Genomic DNA, 14,352 nt, shown 5'->3' with positions numbered 1-14,352 from the left:
TCTGTGGAGGGTGGACAGGGTTTACCCAGAATGCGGTTGCTTGTAGGTGAACGGAGAAACTGACTGCCACTCAGATTTCCTGCGTTACTTGAACGGACTGTGGTGCAGATGAATCCCTTGCTCACTGTGAAACTCAAAAGATCCCTTGAAGGAAAATGGATCCAAAGCTCCAGTTTGTGTCCCCAGCTAAGTTTGAGGCTCAGTTTATCCTTCCAGGGAGAGAAGGTCAGAAACGTCCAGTTTGCAGGAAGACTTCCCAAAACTGGCAAACACTCTGGCGTCGAGGTAGTGGCAGTCAGCAGCTGAAGAGCACTCCGTTAATGAGGTAACTCCTTGCAGGTGTGTGAGGAGGTGAATCAGAGCCAGGCGCCGCCTGGTGGAGGAAGGAAGACAAACACACAAAAACACAAACCACACAGACTGGAGTCCTAACCCTGCTCATATCAAGCCGGATTCTGATGGAGGTTCCTTTCTGTTAAAGGGGAGTTTTCCCCTCCATTGTCGCTGCATGCATGCTCTGTATGCGTGATCGCATTGTGACGTTGACTAAGCAGCAGTCCCTCATACAGAACATACATGCATGCTCTGTATGGGGGATTGCTTCTCTAGTCAACGTCACAATGAAAAGGACTGTCCATATTCACTTCATGCTAATCCAGGAGTGTTGATCTTGGCAAGTCAGTGACTCGACGCAATCAGCAGAGTTTAGAAAGAAAGCTTTCATCAAGTCTGTCTTGATGATTTGATTGACATCTCAAGGCACTTGTGATAAAATCTGTTTTAACTTGGTGATATATATAAATAAATGGAAATGATTTTGGTTTGATTTGGTCACTTCTGGGAAATTTCATCATTATTTCATGTTTTTCCATGCCTGGATAACATTTATAGATGTAAGTGCCTTTGGCAAATATCTGAATTTAATTTATTTTCAACAAGTCACAAGGTGTTTCATTCAGAACTCTTTTAGCATACTTCTTGCTGTACGACAAGCCCTATTTAGTTGAATTCCTCCTCTATCTGCAGATAAAATAGTAATCAAATCTTGGGGATAATAAAATTTAAATTGGCCAAAAGATTTTATTGATCATAGTAGAGTTACTTAAAAAAAGGCTGAAATTCATTTTCACATATAAGAGATTTGGTTAGTTTTTCTTTTTTAAATTATATTGTCATTTTTCTTAGGTTATCCTTGTCTAGAATAACTTTTTTTTATGATGATGATGAGGATGATGATCTGAAACTTCTAAGTGTTACAAGTCAGTTGAACCATAGCAAGACCTGTCAGAAGGCAAATACCTTTTCATAGCAGCATAGATATAATATTTGTTTAGCTAATTTCAGCGTTGATGCTGGTGAGTCAGAGTTGGCCAAATAGATGATTTAGGATGGAAAATATGCCATCAAGATGACAACTGTTTCAACTTACTGTAAATCAGTTTGTGACTGTTGTGTAGATGAATTGTTACTTTTATTTTTAAAAGACAATTAAATAAAGTGAGATTGACTGATTTTACTTTATCTTTTTTTAAGATTTTGTGGTTGTACTGAAGATCTATTGCTGAGTTAAGTATGCATGGCTTTTTAGTGACTTTTATTTATGTGCTAAGCCAAAGAAAACCTCTCTGGAGTGTTAGAAATGTCTATTTAAAAAAATAGAGTGTGTGAGTGCTGCTCCTTAGAGAGCAGGCATGAAGTGTGAGAAAGCTTTAAATACAGCCTTGATGTGTAACGGGAGTAAAAACTGTGCTCATGGATTTAGGATAATAAAATACATAAGTAATTAATACATGAAATAAAGAAAAGCACGTGTCAGTCTGTCCCTGACTGGACATGAACTCCTGTTTATGCTGAGTTGGCTGTTTTCTTGCCTTGATGGAGTGCACACACACCAGATCCCCTCTCCTGTCGGCTGTTGGTGAAATGTCCTCCTCCCTGCCTCTGTTTCAGATTTTTTCACCAAAAAAGGACATGGAAAAGTCATAGCTGTGTGGGGGAAGGCAACAGTGGAGCACGGAGAGAGAAAGGAGTGTGGGAGAAACAGAGGAGAGAGACAGAGAGGGAGGATGTTCACATCTGGAGTTGCTCCATGGCACTTTCATCTGGAGGGGGGTTAGCGAACATGCGGCCCCCTATGGATTTATTAGAAGGGACAGGAGGGGAAATGATGGGCTAACAGGAAGGGTCAGAGGCTGAAGATGTACTGTGTCAGAGTGAGCACACGCTCAAAAGCAAACAAAATCCTAACCATGGTTATGAGTATTACTCTTAGAATTTGATCAACTTACAGGAAAATAAATTTTTCCATTTTAGATACCCAACAACACCCTTTGTAGATGCTGTTTCTGCATATGGGTAGCCTAATGTAAAAACAATTTCCATTCAGTTAGGGCAACCACTATAATGTAAACCTACAAATGAGTATAACTTTAAATTAGGATTTAAAAAAAAAACATTGTATCTTCATTAAATTTCACAAAAAACTGGTCATGCTTCTGTAATAGAGATGAGTATTTATGCCCTGAGGGGAAAGTCAAAGGTTAAAACTATAACTTATTTTAGGGTTGTGTATTCTATTATTGAAACTTTTATTAAACTTAAACAAAGTTCCAATTGCCAAGGATGGGATTTAAAAAGAATGGACCAAATGTTGTATATCATGAATAAGACCAATAGGGGTTTTAATTTGTGTTGGCAAGATACTGAAACAGCATATATTACAAATTGAATAGGGACCTCCAGCAGGGAAAGCACAGCTACAAGCACTGCATGGAAGGAGCACATCGATGACAGTAACTTGTGCAGAAAGGCATCAGGGATTAGGTAGACACCATGTTAGCCGAGCAGCTATTAGCAGATCTGACACTTGAAACAGCTTCTTCACATGCTTCGAATCTCCCTGACACAAAAGGTTTGAACATCTTCCTAAGCCAGCTCATCCCTCCATTTTACCCTGTGCCCAAAGAAGGAAAAAATAAAAAATCAACTCAGGAAAGTTCTATGTTTTTGGTTCTATGAAAAGTTTGCAGAGAGACATTGTTACAGGAATGAAGGCATTGATTTAAGGTCAAGATCAAAATCAAACAACCTTTTACTGCATGTAGAGGTCATAATCTTAACACCTGCAGGTAACAAAACCTACCTTTCAACATTTTAGTGCCGATTCTGCAATAAGTTAATCAATATGTTCAACCAAACTAACAATGGAAACATTTCCAAAAACAATTAATCCGCCTGATTAGTGTTTTTTTAAACCGTGACTGTCACCTGGTGGCTTGGGTTTGTTTCCTGAAGCACAAACAATAGTCACATGGCTGAGAAGAGATTACAGTACAGGTAAACTATGCAGCCGTTTGTTTGGGAGGATAATCTACAAAGATAAAATTATTATGCTTGAACATCCGGGAGAAGCTGGATCAAAGCGGTTTTCATCTCTACTGCATTTCAGACCTCTTGCATGCTGCACAGAAATATATTTCACTTTAGTTAGTAACGCTACAAAAAATAGAAATAAGTAAAAATGTCTTATATTAAGTGTATTTCCCATTAATTTGAGTAGGTAAATGAGGTGATTTGCCAAAGGAACGAGTATCTGTACTCTTATAATAATTACGTATAATGCACTTGAAATAAGACAATGCAATTGCTTTTTTCTTATTTTAAGTATAAATTGTCTTGTCTTCATTGGCAAAGTGTCTCTACCCCCTCAATTCAAGAAAAATGCACTACTCTTAAGAAAAAAATACTTTTTTAGATTAAAAAAAAAAATAATCCAGTGTAGTCCTATATTCTTTACTTAGCTCTGCCTGCCCCTTTTGTCATTTTTTGTCTTATTTGTCATTAGATATTTTTAGTGTTGGCTCAGCTCAGCTGCTTTTGTTAAATGTCAGAAAATTGTTCTATTTTGTTGCTGTTTTGATCTTGAGCTATTTTCCATCCACTTCTTTCTCTGTTTGTTGTGTTATGCCTTTTTGGAAAACCTTTGGAAGTTTCTATCAAGTTAGGGTCATAAACTAATCAACAGAGAAAAATAAAAAAACATTTTTATAAATATTATTGGAGAAGACTGCTCCTCCCAAGGACGTTTAATCTGCTCTGAATAAGATCAGATATCATTGTAATTGACCTTTCAGTCCCTTATAAGCACCAACGTCTTCCAAAACTAATAAGATTAATCTAAATCTCATAATTTTTTGTGTGAATGTTATACTGACTTTTATTCGCTGGAATGAAATTAATTTAGAGGATTACAAAATTAGCTTAAACAGTTTAAAGTTTTATCAAATTATCTGCCATAAATAAGAATTCTTTTGAAAGCTAAATCTGATTTATTGTTTTAGTGTTCAGGAATGGTAGGGATCCCAGCAAGGCTGATATCTTACTGTGGGGAAGATTTTCTGAATCTCTATGACATATAATCTTCATTAAGTTATTAAATATTTGTGATTTTGTGCATTGGGAGATTGGGCCTTTTTCAGCAGTTTGAAAAGTACATCAGATGTGCTCCAGTATCAATGAGAAGATGTCTGGTTCCTTTCTCGAGCCTAAGTGGTTCATTTACCAGGTGGACCAAATTCCCTAAACATTAAGGCTTCTTTAGTATGTTGAGGTGACCCAAATAAAGAAAAATAAAAACAATCCACTGGACTTTTTTTCCCCAATTTTTGAAGACATTTCTCTTCCCATCCAGGAAGCTTTTTTCTATTCAAAAGGAATTGAAACTGTAGCCCATGCAAAATGAAACAGGATCCACCCCTTTTCAAACGTTTTAATGGGCTACTGTATAAAACCTCAACTCAACGCTATTCCTGATATTTTGAATTGAAAAAGCTTCCTGCATGGAATGATTGGATGACTGAGAATCTTCACCAGCATATCCCATAGAAGAAATAATAAAACTGACTGCACTATGCTGAAACAGGTGTCCTGTATCTATGATATATATATTATTCTTTATTTCTGAACTTTAAAAGAACAACCTTTATTGGCTTGTCTAGGATCAGTTGCAACCCAGCATAGATAAGCTAGTTATCAAATTTTGATACAAAGAGTTAAGTTAAAAGTTAAGTTTTAGGTATCCTCACAGTAAATATTGAAGATTTCTGAATTGCAATGTGTCAAACACTAAAACACATATCCAGAGTCATCATTACTTGTGTTTTTCTCTTCTTTGCAGGCCTGAATCGTTTGCATCATAATGTTTTGTACATTGCAACCACGTCTGTAGTAGAAAACCTCAGCAGACAATGGTTAACCCAAAATGGCTGCTACTCTTGATGGTAATTTACATTTTTCATTGTCTTGCTAACTGCATGGTAGCTCGTATATGATTGGATAAACAAAATATGGATGTTGAAATTCTATAAAATATGACCCCTTAAAATGAGAATAAGGTTGTATTTTATAAAGCTGAGAGAAAGGAAACTAACATAGTAACTCAATTTCTTTAGACTTCATTTAGACAAACGTCTTCATTTGAGCATTCATCTGATCATACAATGTGTTTCAATTTTAAATATCAGCTAAATCTCATTCACATGCTGCCTTTTAAAGTGTTAGCATGAGAATATATTATATTGAAAACAGTGGCACAAGAATATAATATGACTTCCAGCAGCTGAGAAAATGAAAGTTTCTGAGTAGATTGAAGATAAAAAACAAAAGAAAAACAAAATTCTGTGTTCAAAGCTGACGTGGGTCTGGTGACGTTGGCGAGGTTTGAAGCTGGCCTCTGTGGTTTAGCCCTGGCTTTTCTCCTTTTCATTCTCTCCCATCATAGGTCAAGGAGTTGGACTTGCTTGTGGCAAGGTCTTTCAACTCTTATAATGAGTGCTCTCAGCAGGAAAACAAACCCTTGTTTTTCCAGAGCTCAGAGTTGAACGAGTGTGCTGCTCAGATCCGACCAGGGTTCCCGTCCTTAGGCTCTCCAAGTACAGGTTCAACTTCCGATGGCTTTCAGGTCCTTACATGTTTTTATTCTCATTTTAGGTTGAATAGTAATCAGATTTGATTTTCAAAGACAGAAGTGTGAACCTGAGCAATAATTCTTCAGGTTTTCTGAAGTTTTCACTCAGTTTCTTTTGCTATCTTTAGCGTAGCCTTTAAATAGTTACAGATAGAAGGAATTTTGAAAGTTAGCTCTTTTAACAGACTGAATTTTAAAAAACATTCACTAAAATAAAAAAAAAATTAAAAAGTCAACAAGTGATACATTATTTTTTGTGCATTTAGGGATGAATGATGAACTCTAAAGGCTTCAACATTTATTTTACTCGGTGGAAATGGCAATGAATACATCTAAATATATATGCACATAAAAATATGCATTGATTTTCATTAACCTCACAATCATTTTCGTAGCATTTTTCACATAACGTTCTTATAAGGTATTGTAGATACATTGGGATAAAGGGTGAAGTAATGGTTAGGAATATTTTGCAAGGCATGGACTCTCAGATATCTATACTGAATATTGTTTAAGGCTTGACAGGTTTCCATTTTTTCTTTTCTAAGGCACAAATTACACTCTATGCCTGCTGTGAAAGGAGACAAAAATAAAAGAATTGAAAGAAAAGCCAAAAGCATATAGTAAAAATTGAAAAAGCCAAGAAGAGGTTTAGAGACCTTCTGACCAAAGATGCATATCACATGCCTATATATGTACATGGTCGCATGCATTTGTGTTTGGATGCAAATGAAAACTCTGAAAGTTTCCTAAACAAGTAATTACCTCATCATGGCAAATATAACCAAGTCAACAGATGCAGAGTTTGCAGAGTACAAGTATGCACCCTGCTTGAACTCCCATGCATTTTGCACCCATGTTCCAAATCACACATTTGCTGCAAAATGTAGCAGTATGCACAGTTTCTTTGTGTGCATGCCAATAACCATCTCTATGCACTTTTCTGGAGCTGTATGTGGTTTGGGAACTGAGGGTGTACATTAATGTGGGATCAAAGGAATTTGAATTCTTTTAGAAACCGTCAAGCATGAACATCTTCAGGGCAAAACAAAAATACAACCAAAGTCTATTGTCTGACTGTGGTTTTAAGATTTGCCCTGGTCTCTGTTTGGTCTGTTTAAAAGCAGACGAAATGTAATACCAAAATGTGCAACGAGTTGTATTCATTTTACTCTGGTTCAAGTGGAGACAGTACTCTGTATCGGCAGATTTAATGTTTAAGTTACTTTTCTTAGTTTGGTTAGGACTGAAGGGATATTTATTGAATGAATGTTTGCAAAAAACGTGCAAAAATATAATCTTTTGCGTGAGTAAAGCTAGTTGATACAGCATTTAAAAGACTTACAGCTATCATTACAGCAAAAACAGGTTAACAAGGACCCAATCCAAATCCAACTATCACTTAAGATTTTTGTTTTTAAGAAAACAACCTTATAGGAAAACCACTTCCTTTCGATTTACAACTTAGTGTGTCATGATTACTGTTTAAAATTGTAAGGTGTTGAACATCAGTATGTTTAATGTCAGACCAATTGTGGAAAACTAAAATACCTGCAAAGATTTTTACAAGATATTGAACATGTCAGCTGACTTTGTGGCTTATTTTGATATTTTTAGGAGCTTACTTTAAAACATGACACTAAATGCCTTCCTCATTAGGGGAAGATGAGGTTTAATCCGCACTGCAATATGAAGAATGGTGATAATGGTAGTTAGAACTTAACTGTTATTTAGTGTTAGTTTTTAAAACTCCATATCAAGGTTTAATTAGAAAATTTAAAAAATGGTAAAAGTTAAATGGTGAAAGCAGGACAAGGAAAAAATATCCTTTGCTTATATTTTTGCTTTAGTAGGAATAACTTTAGTCCACTTTTGGGAGGATGTGTTCATATTTGCAAGGGTTATAAAAAAAACACCAGTTGAGCGTAAGACAATATAATAATAAAAATTTGACAATGGTACATTGTTACTTTACTTGATTATGTCAGATTTATATTCACATGGGGTTCAACTCTCCTGGCTCCTGAGCAGCTTAGTTGGACAAATTGTTTGGAAATAAAACTTTTGTTATGCTGAAAGTTTGAAGAATGGAGAAAATTCTAACTGGATAGACAGATGCAAGTGAAATGGTAGTCTGGTTCATGTAAGAATGCTGATGCAAACAAACAGAAATTTCAATACAAATGATTTCTTTTAGATAAAAATTAAGGCAAATTAAATTATATTAAATTAAAAGTTTCTGAAATCTGTGAGCAGATTTGTATTTTTTTCCAATAAGCATGATTGTAATTAAATGTACAATAGCTGGCTTAAAGAATGGTATTACCCTTAAAATCTCATCTTTTTGCTTAGTCTTACCCACCTTAATCATACTGTTTTATAAATGTAAAATTGTCTTAGGAGTTTGGAAGACCTGATTTTTGATATTGCAAAATGTCAAGAGCATTTACGTAGCAAGAGAGCACTCTAGTGGACATTCATTTCAATGCAATAGCAAACACTGACCCAAAAAAATGTAATAAGAAGTTAGTTGCCCCCTCTAACTGAAGGAAGACTTATCACAGATCCCAAATGCTGCCTCCCAGGGAATCCTGACCTGGATGTCTGTTTCCTTGCTGCCACACACCAAATATTTTATCGGCCATCAGAATACCGGTATTTACAATAAATATTGCAAAGTTTAGTTTGTTCAAGCCTTTTTTTTTTACCCAAACAATGGGAAACAAAAAAATTAGACATACTATTGTAATACTGATTATATCCAAAAGGAGGCAGTGCAATTCAAGCTTCACAGCTTTCTAGAAATCTGAAATGTAAAAAAACATCTGCCCTGCATTTCCAGACTAATTCAAATAAGAAAATATCCTTACAATTTCATAAATCAAAGGAAAACAATGCTTCTTCATCAAACAGCTGTAAAATCAAAGTTTTGATTTCAATGTTAATGTTTTTTTTTTTTTTTGAGTGTTGTAGTTTTGCTACAGCACCTTTGTTGCTGAAAATATATACAGTACCAGCACTGAATTTTTGCCTTTCGAGGGATTCCTCCTGCTGGGTATGCATATGTTGATAGTGAAAAAAGATCCATCTTTAAATCAAGATAACAGGTTAAGTGTCTGTGGCAGTGTGTCCTAGACAAAGTGTAAACACACAAATAAATACCAAAGTGCTGGCTGGTGGTTGGGGGGACACACATTTAGACATATATGCTCTGAGCTAGTGGGAAAATTTATGGGTTAGGAAACAAGAGTGCAATTAGCCTCCGTTTACACTTCAATGTTTTTTGAAATAACTGACATTTTTTTGTTATGTTTCTATTTTTTTGTGTTTACCACAAAGCTATGAGTTTCCTTGAAAGCTGTTCGATGTGGAAACCGGTCACAGAGAGACACCCCAGTCTCCCATGTTGTGAACACAGGAAAAACAAGAATGATACTTTATGGCGAATGTGTGGCTTTATTATCAATTATCAAAGGCTATACATGAAGGAAGGAACATATATTATATAATATATTATATATATAGTTATAATTAGGATTTAAGGGGATGGGATAAATAAATACTACTGGTAAAGGAGAAATGTGATCTCACTTTCATGAGACATTTTCACTGTTGTTTTGGATAAGTTTGTTTTTGAATTCCTCATATTAAAGAAGTACAATAGTTTAGCTTTGAAGTTCTGAATATTATACTATAATATTTTGTAGGATTAATGTGTAACATCATCTTTAATACATGCTGGTATCAATTACTGCAGCTCTCCAACCCCCCTTTGTTTGGAAACCCTTCCAGTTGTGAACCTCCAGCTTAGAACAAAGTAATTTATAGAATTTATAGAATGGCACATGTTAAATCCAAACCTAAATTGAATTCAAGATTTGTCAAACATCTTTAAAACTGATATACAAACCTTAGTTATTTTCAAAGTAGAATTGTTCAGAGAAAGAAAGAAAGGATAGAAATTGAACTTTATTGATCTCACAATTGAGAAATTAACCCTCTGCATTTAACCCGTCCCCTTGGGGAGCTGCCACTGTGCAGCGCCCAGGGAGCAGTGTGAGGTTAAGGGTCTTGCTCAGGGAGCCAGAGAGCAAGCTGTTCTAACCATTAGGCCATCACTCCCTCAATATAGATGTACTACCACAGATCAGAAAGTGTGATGTTGCTAATGACCTTATTTAGGGGTTTTATAGATATGCACATCAGACGTTTTAGATTTAGAAAAGAAGCATCCAATTTATCCTGTTTCTTTCAGGTTTTATCACTTATTCTAATAAAATACATCAGGCTTTGTTGTTATAAGGGAAAAACTAAACATTCAATATATTTACAACATTTTGGTGAAATATCCCAAAATATGTAGGTTTGTAAAAAATGTAACTTTCAATACAGTATTTTGGGTTAAATAAGGACAAGAACTTGTTGACCTTAAACAACCATAAAAAAAAGGTTTCTATGGACTTGGAGGGAAATTGGAAAAAATCATTCAGCATCTGAGGTTTGGTTAAATGAATGGCACCCAGATATTGCAAGAATTTACCTAAATGTTTGGTTTGGAAAACTGTAGAGTGGCAAACAATCAAGCAGAAACTACAGAGAATAAGAGTGGGAGCTGAGAGAGAGGGAGCTCCGTCCAGTGGAGCCAAGGCAAAAATTTATCGTCAGGAAGGTCGATGAACATGTAATTTACGATGTATGCTCTGCCATTTTCCCTGCCCTCCCTTTGGGTAATGAGAAACGGCTGTTTTGTTGTGGGGCCAGTACATGGTACACCCCCTCCCATCTGGCCATGACACACCATTAGTTTTTATTTCTGTCTCTGCTTTTACGACTCCCTGTCCAGGCGCCAGCATTTGGCTGTTGATTCCGAGCATCCTATCACACCATCTGAGCTCTTCCACCTCCCAAGATGGCTTCTTGTACCCAGACAAAAACTAGGACTAAACAAGGCAAGACTTTTGATTGTTATTATTATAATGATGATGGATTTCAAAGTTCAAGAGGATTTAATTTGGGTTCTTAATTGATATGAGGAAATTATGATCCCAGATAGTTAGCGGACAGAACATCACTGTCAAACTTTTTTGGTCTGTCCAATCAAAAAAATATATTGTTTAATATTTGTAACTAAACCAACTTTTAAATTTGATTTTGCCTATCATATCAATTGGTTATGTATAAACATCTTAAGCAAGTGTATTTTTTGCTGGCAAGACAAAAAACATAACAGTTTGCAGAGGAGAAATTGAAAAATATTAAAAATCTACACTAATACTACACAGTACAGTAGTTTTGTCAGATGAGATGCCATTAAAATGTGAAACCAAAATCCAAATGGAAATCTAATTACTGTGCAATGTGGATACAAAAGAGGATCCATCCATCTTCTCCTGCTTATTCCATCAGGGGCCCGGTGGGGTCGGTGCCTATCTCCGGCAGTCTACGGCCGAAAGGAGGGGTGCATCCTGGACAGGTTGCCAGTCTGTCGCAGGGCAACACAGAGACACACAACCATGCACACACACTCTCACACCTAAGGACAATTAAGACATGCCAATTAACCTAAAAGTCATTTTTTCGTACTTTGAGAGGAGTTCCCGGAGAGAACCCAGGCATACAGGGGTAGAACATGCAAACTCCATGCAGAAAGACCCTGGGCTGGGAATCAAACACAGGATCTTCTTGCTGCAACAGTGCTACCCCCTGTACCATGGTTATGAGCCACTTAACCAATGGATTCCTTTTAATAAGGAGCCTAAAAATCCTGAAAGAGAATCTATTTGTGAATCTCAAAAATAAGAAAAATAGAAAAGAAATAGAAATTAATATTAATATTTCTGCTATCTAAATAATATTATTTTGCAAGAAATAAGTTTTAGACAAATAAAAAATATTCTTCCGTGTTGTGAAGGCTCCCATAAGTTCCCATTACAAAAACTGCCTTACCGGAGGGACTCTCTCGCCTTGACCATTCTGAACAGCACTTTAGAGGAAAGCATCTCTGTTATGTTTAAAACCAACCAAGCAGCTTATTTACATTACGTATTTATTTGACTCAAACAAGTCTGTTTGGTCAGGTGTTTTCTCCCATGCCTTAAAAACAAACCGCTTATGAAAAAAGAGCAACATGGACAAGCTACTTCTGCAGAACTACAGGCCCATCTCAAACCTCCCCTTCATCAGTAAGATATAACAAAAAAATGTTTCAGACGTTTAAAACCTTCATTATAATAAACCTTCACCAACTGCTTCCACTCTGGCTTTTATGCTCACCACAGTGCAGAGACCACACTTGTCAAATGACATCCATATAAATGCAAACTTTGGAGTGCTGGTATTAAACACTGTTGATCACTTTATTCTATTATTGAAAAACTGGCTCGACTTTCTGTACTGGTCTGGTTTAAATCCTACTTGGAGGGATTTTTTAGTTTCAATAGGTAAAGTAACATCAGAGAACACAAAAATCATACGGCGCTCCCCCAGGGTCCATCTTAGGATCCATCCTATTTACTATCTACATGTTCCTTCTAACTCATAACATTATAAACAACAACATAAGTCACCTTAGCTAAGAAGGCAACACACAATTACATAACACTACCAGACTTAATTCAGTTGAATCAAAACAAAACTGAAGAAATTATGTTGAACCAACAGAAGAGCATTTTAAAGTTAACACACAGCTTCAGTTATAGAGCAACAAAATCAGCAGTCTGGGTGTAGTGATGGACTCAGACCTGAACCTTCTGAGGCACATAAGCACTGTAACAAGCTCGGCCTTCTACTCTATCACCTTAACATCTCCAGGGTTAAAGGACTGATGTCTTATCAGGATCTTAAAAAAAAAAAATAATAATAATTCAACTAATCTTTTGTAGGACTGATTGCAAAGGTGTCTCCACAGGTCTTCCTTAATAGTAGATCAAGCTGATGCAGTTGATCCAAAATGCTGCTACCCACATTGTCACCAAAAACTAAGATAGTTAAGCACATTACACAGTTCTGAAATCCATACGCTGACTTCCCGCATCAGAGAATAGACTTTAAAATACCTGTAAATCTAAAAATTACAGAATGTCTGAGCAAAGTACATTGCAGACTTGTTTTCAGGGGTTCAGCAGCCTACAGTAGACCTCTCAGGTCTTTTTCTGAGGCCCACTCTGCACACCCAGACCCAGAACAAACATGGAAAAGCATCTTTTAGTTCTTATGCTCCTCTAAGCTGGAATAAGCTTCCTGAAAACTGTAAAAGTGCTGAAACCTTAAGTTGCCTTAAATCAAGATAAAAATGTAAGTCACCTTTGACTGTCCTTTATAATTTTTGGTTGTTTAAGTTTGTATTCAAACCTTTTTTTATTATGGAGCCTAGGCGGAAGTTAAACTGAAGAAACTCATTGCTCTCCTATATCCACCTTTGAAACAGCCAATCAGCTTTGAACCAAACCTCCATGAAAGCCAATCGGCATCCAAAGTTCATCTTAAAAGGCCTCTGATCCACACTGTCTGCTCCTGTGGGTAGGCTTCATTCAGACGACACCAATTCAATCCACCTCCAGCCCGTCCTCCACCTTCGTAGCTAAAGCTTCAGCAGAGTGTCATTCCTCCCGGACTCTTACTGCATTCCCTGTCTCATCTCAACCGGTACGGCAGAAGACCGCCATGTTGAGCCTGGTTCTGCCAGAGGTTTCTTCCCAACAGGGAGTTTTTCCTCTCCACTGTCGCTTCATGCTTGCTCATCATGGACAGGTTCTCTCAACCTGTGTTATCCAACTGGACTTCCATCTTCCAGGTCCCTGAGTGAAGCTCTAGTATCAACTTATGCAATCCACTGGATCTCCCCATAAAGCTCAGCATACTGTCTCGCTAACCAGCAGTCTACAGACTGACCAACTTCATCTATCTCCACTTCTCAACCAGTTTCAGGCCTCGGGGGAAACAGCCCTTTTCTTTGCTCTTGTTCATTCATATCTATCAAAATTAAGCACTATGTTTCCTGCCGAGGTCTGAGCGTCAAAGACAAAGTGATTGTATCAAAAAATTTCTCCTAATTGTCTTTTCTCTTCATGTGAGTCTTTCAGATTTAATTGTTTTTAATACATTTATAATGAATTTGTTATAATTATCTAATAATTTTCTTTTTTGTATTGCAACAACAATGTGTTAAAGAAATAAACATTCCTTGCTTTACAAATAAAAAAGAAAATTTGTTTACCTTAAATGAGTGAAAAAAGAAATCAGTTCTGCCCACAGTCATCACTATATATGACAAGAGGCGAGTAGTAGATACTAAAATTTACTTGACTAACTTTAAAAAAAAAAAAAATGCATCAGATAATGGAGTTTATTTAGTTTGGATTCCTAAATTTCATTTTTCTAGTTTTCAA

The sequence above is a fragment of the Cyprinodon tularosa genome, unplaced genomic scaffold (genome assembly GCF_016077235.1).
Source record: "Cyprinodon tularosa strain WSP-4 unplaced genomic scaffold, ASM1607723v1 ctg464, whole genome shotgun sequence".
Classification (NCBI taxonomy): Eukaryota; Metazoa; Chordata; class Actinopteri; order Cyprinodontiformes; family Cyprinodontidae; genus Cyprinodon; species Cyprinodon tularosa.
This window is presented reverse-complemented; position numbering follows the sequence as displayed.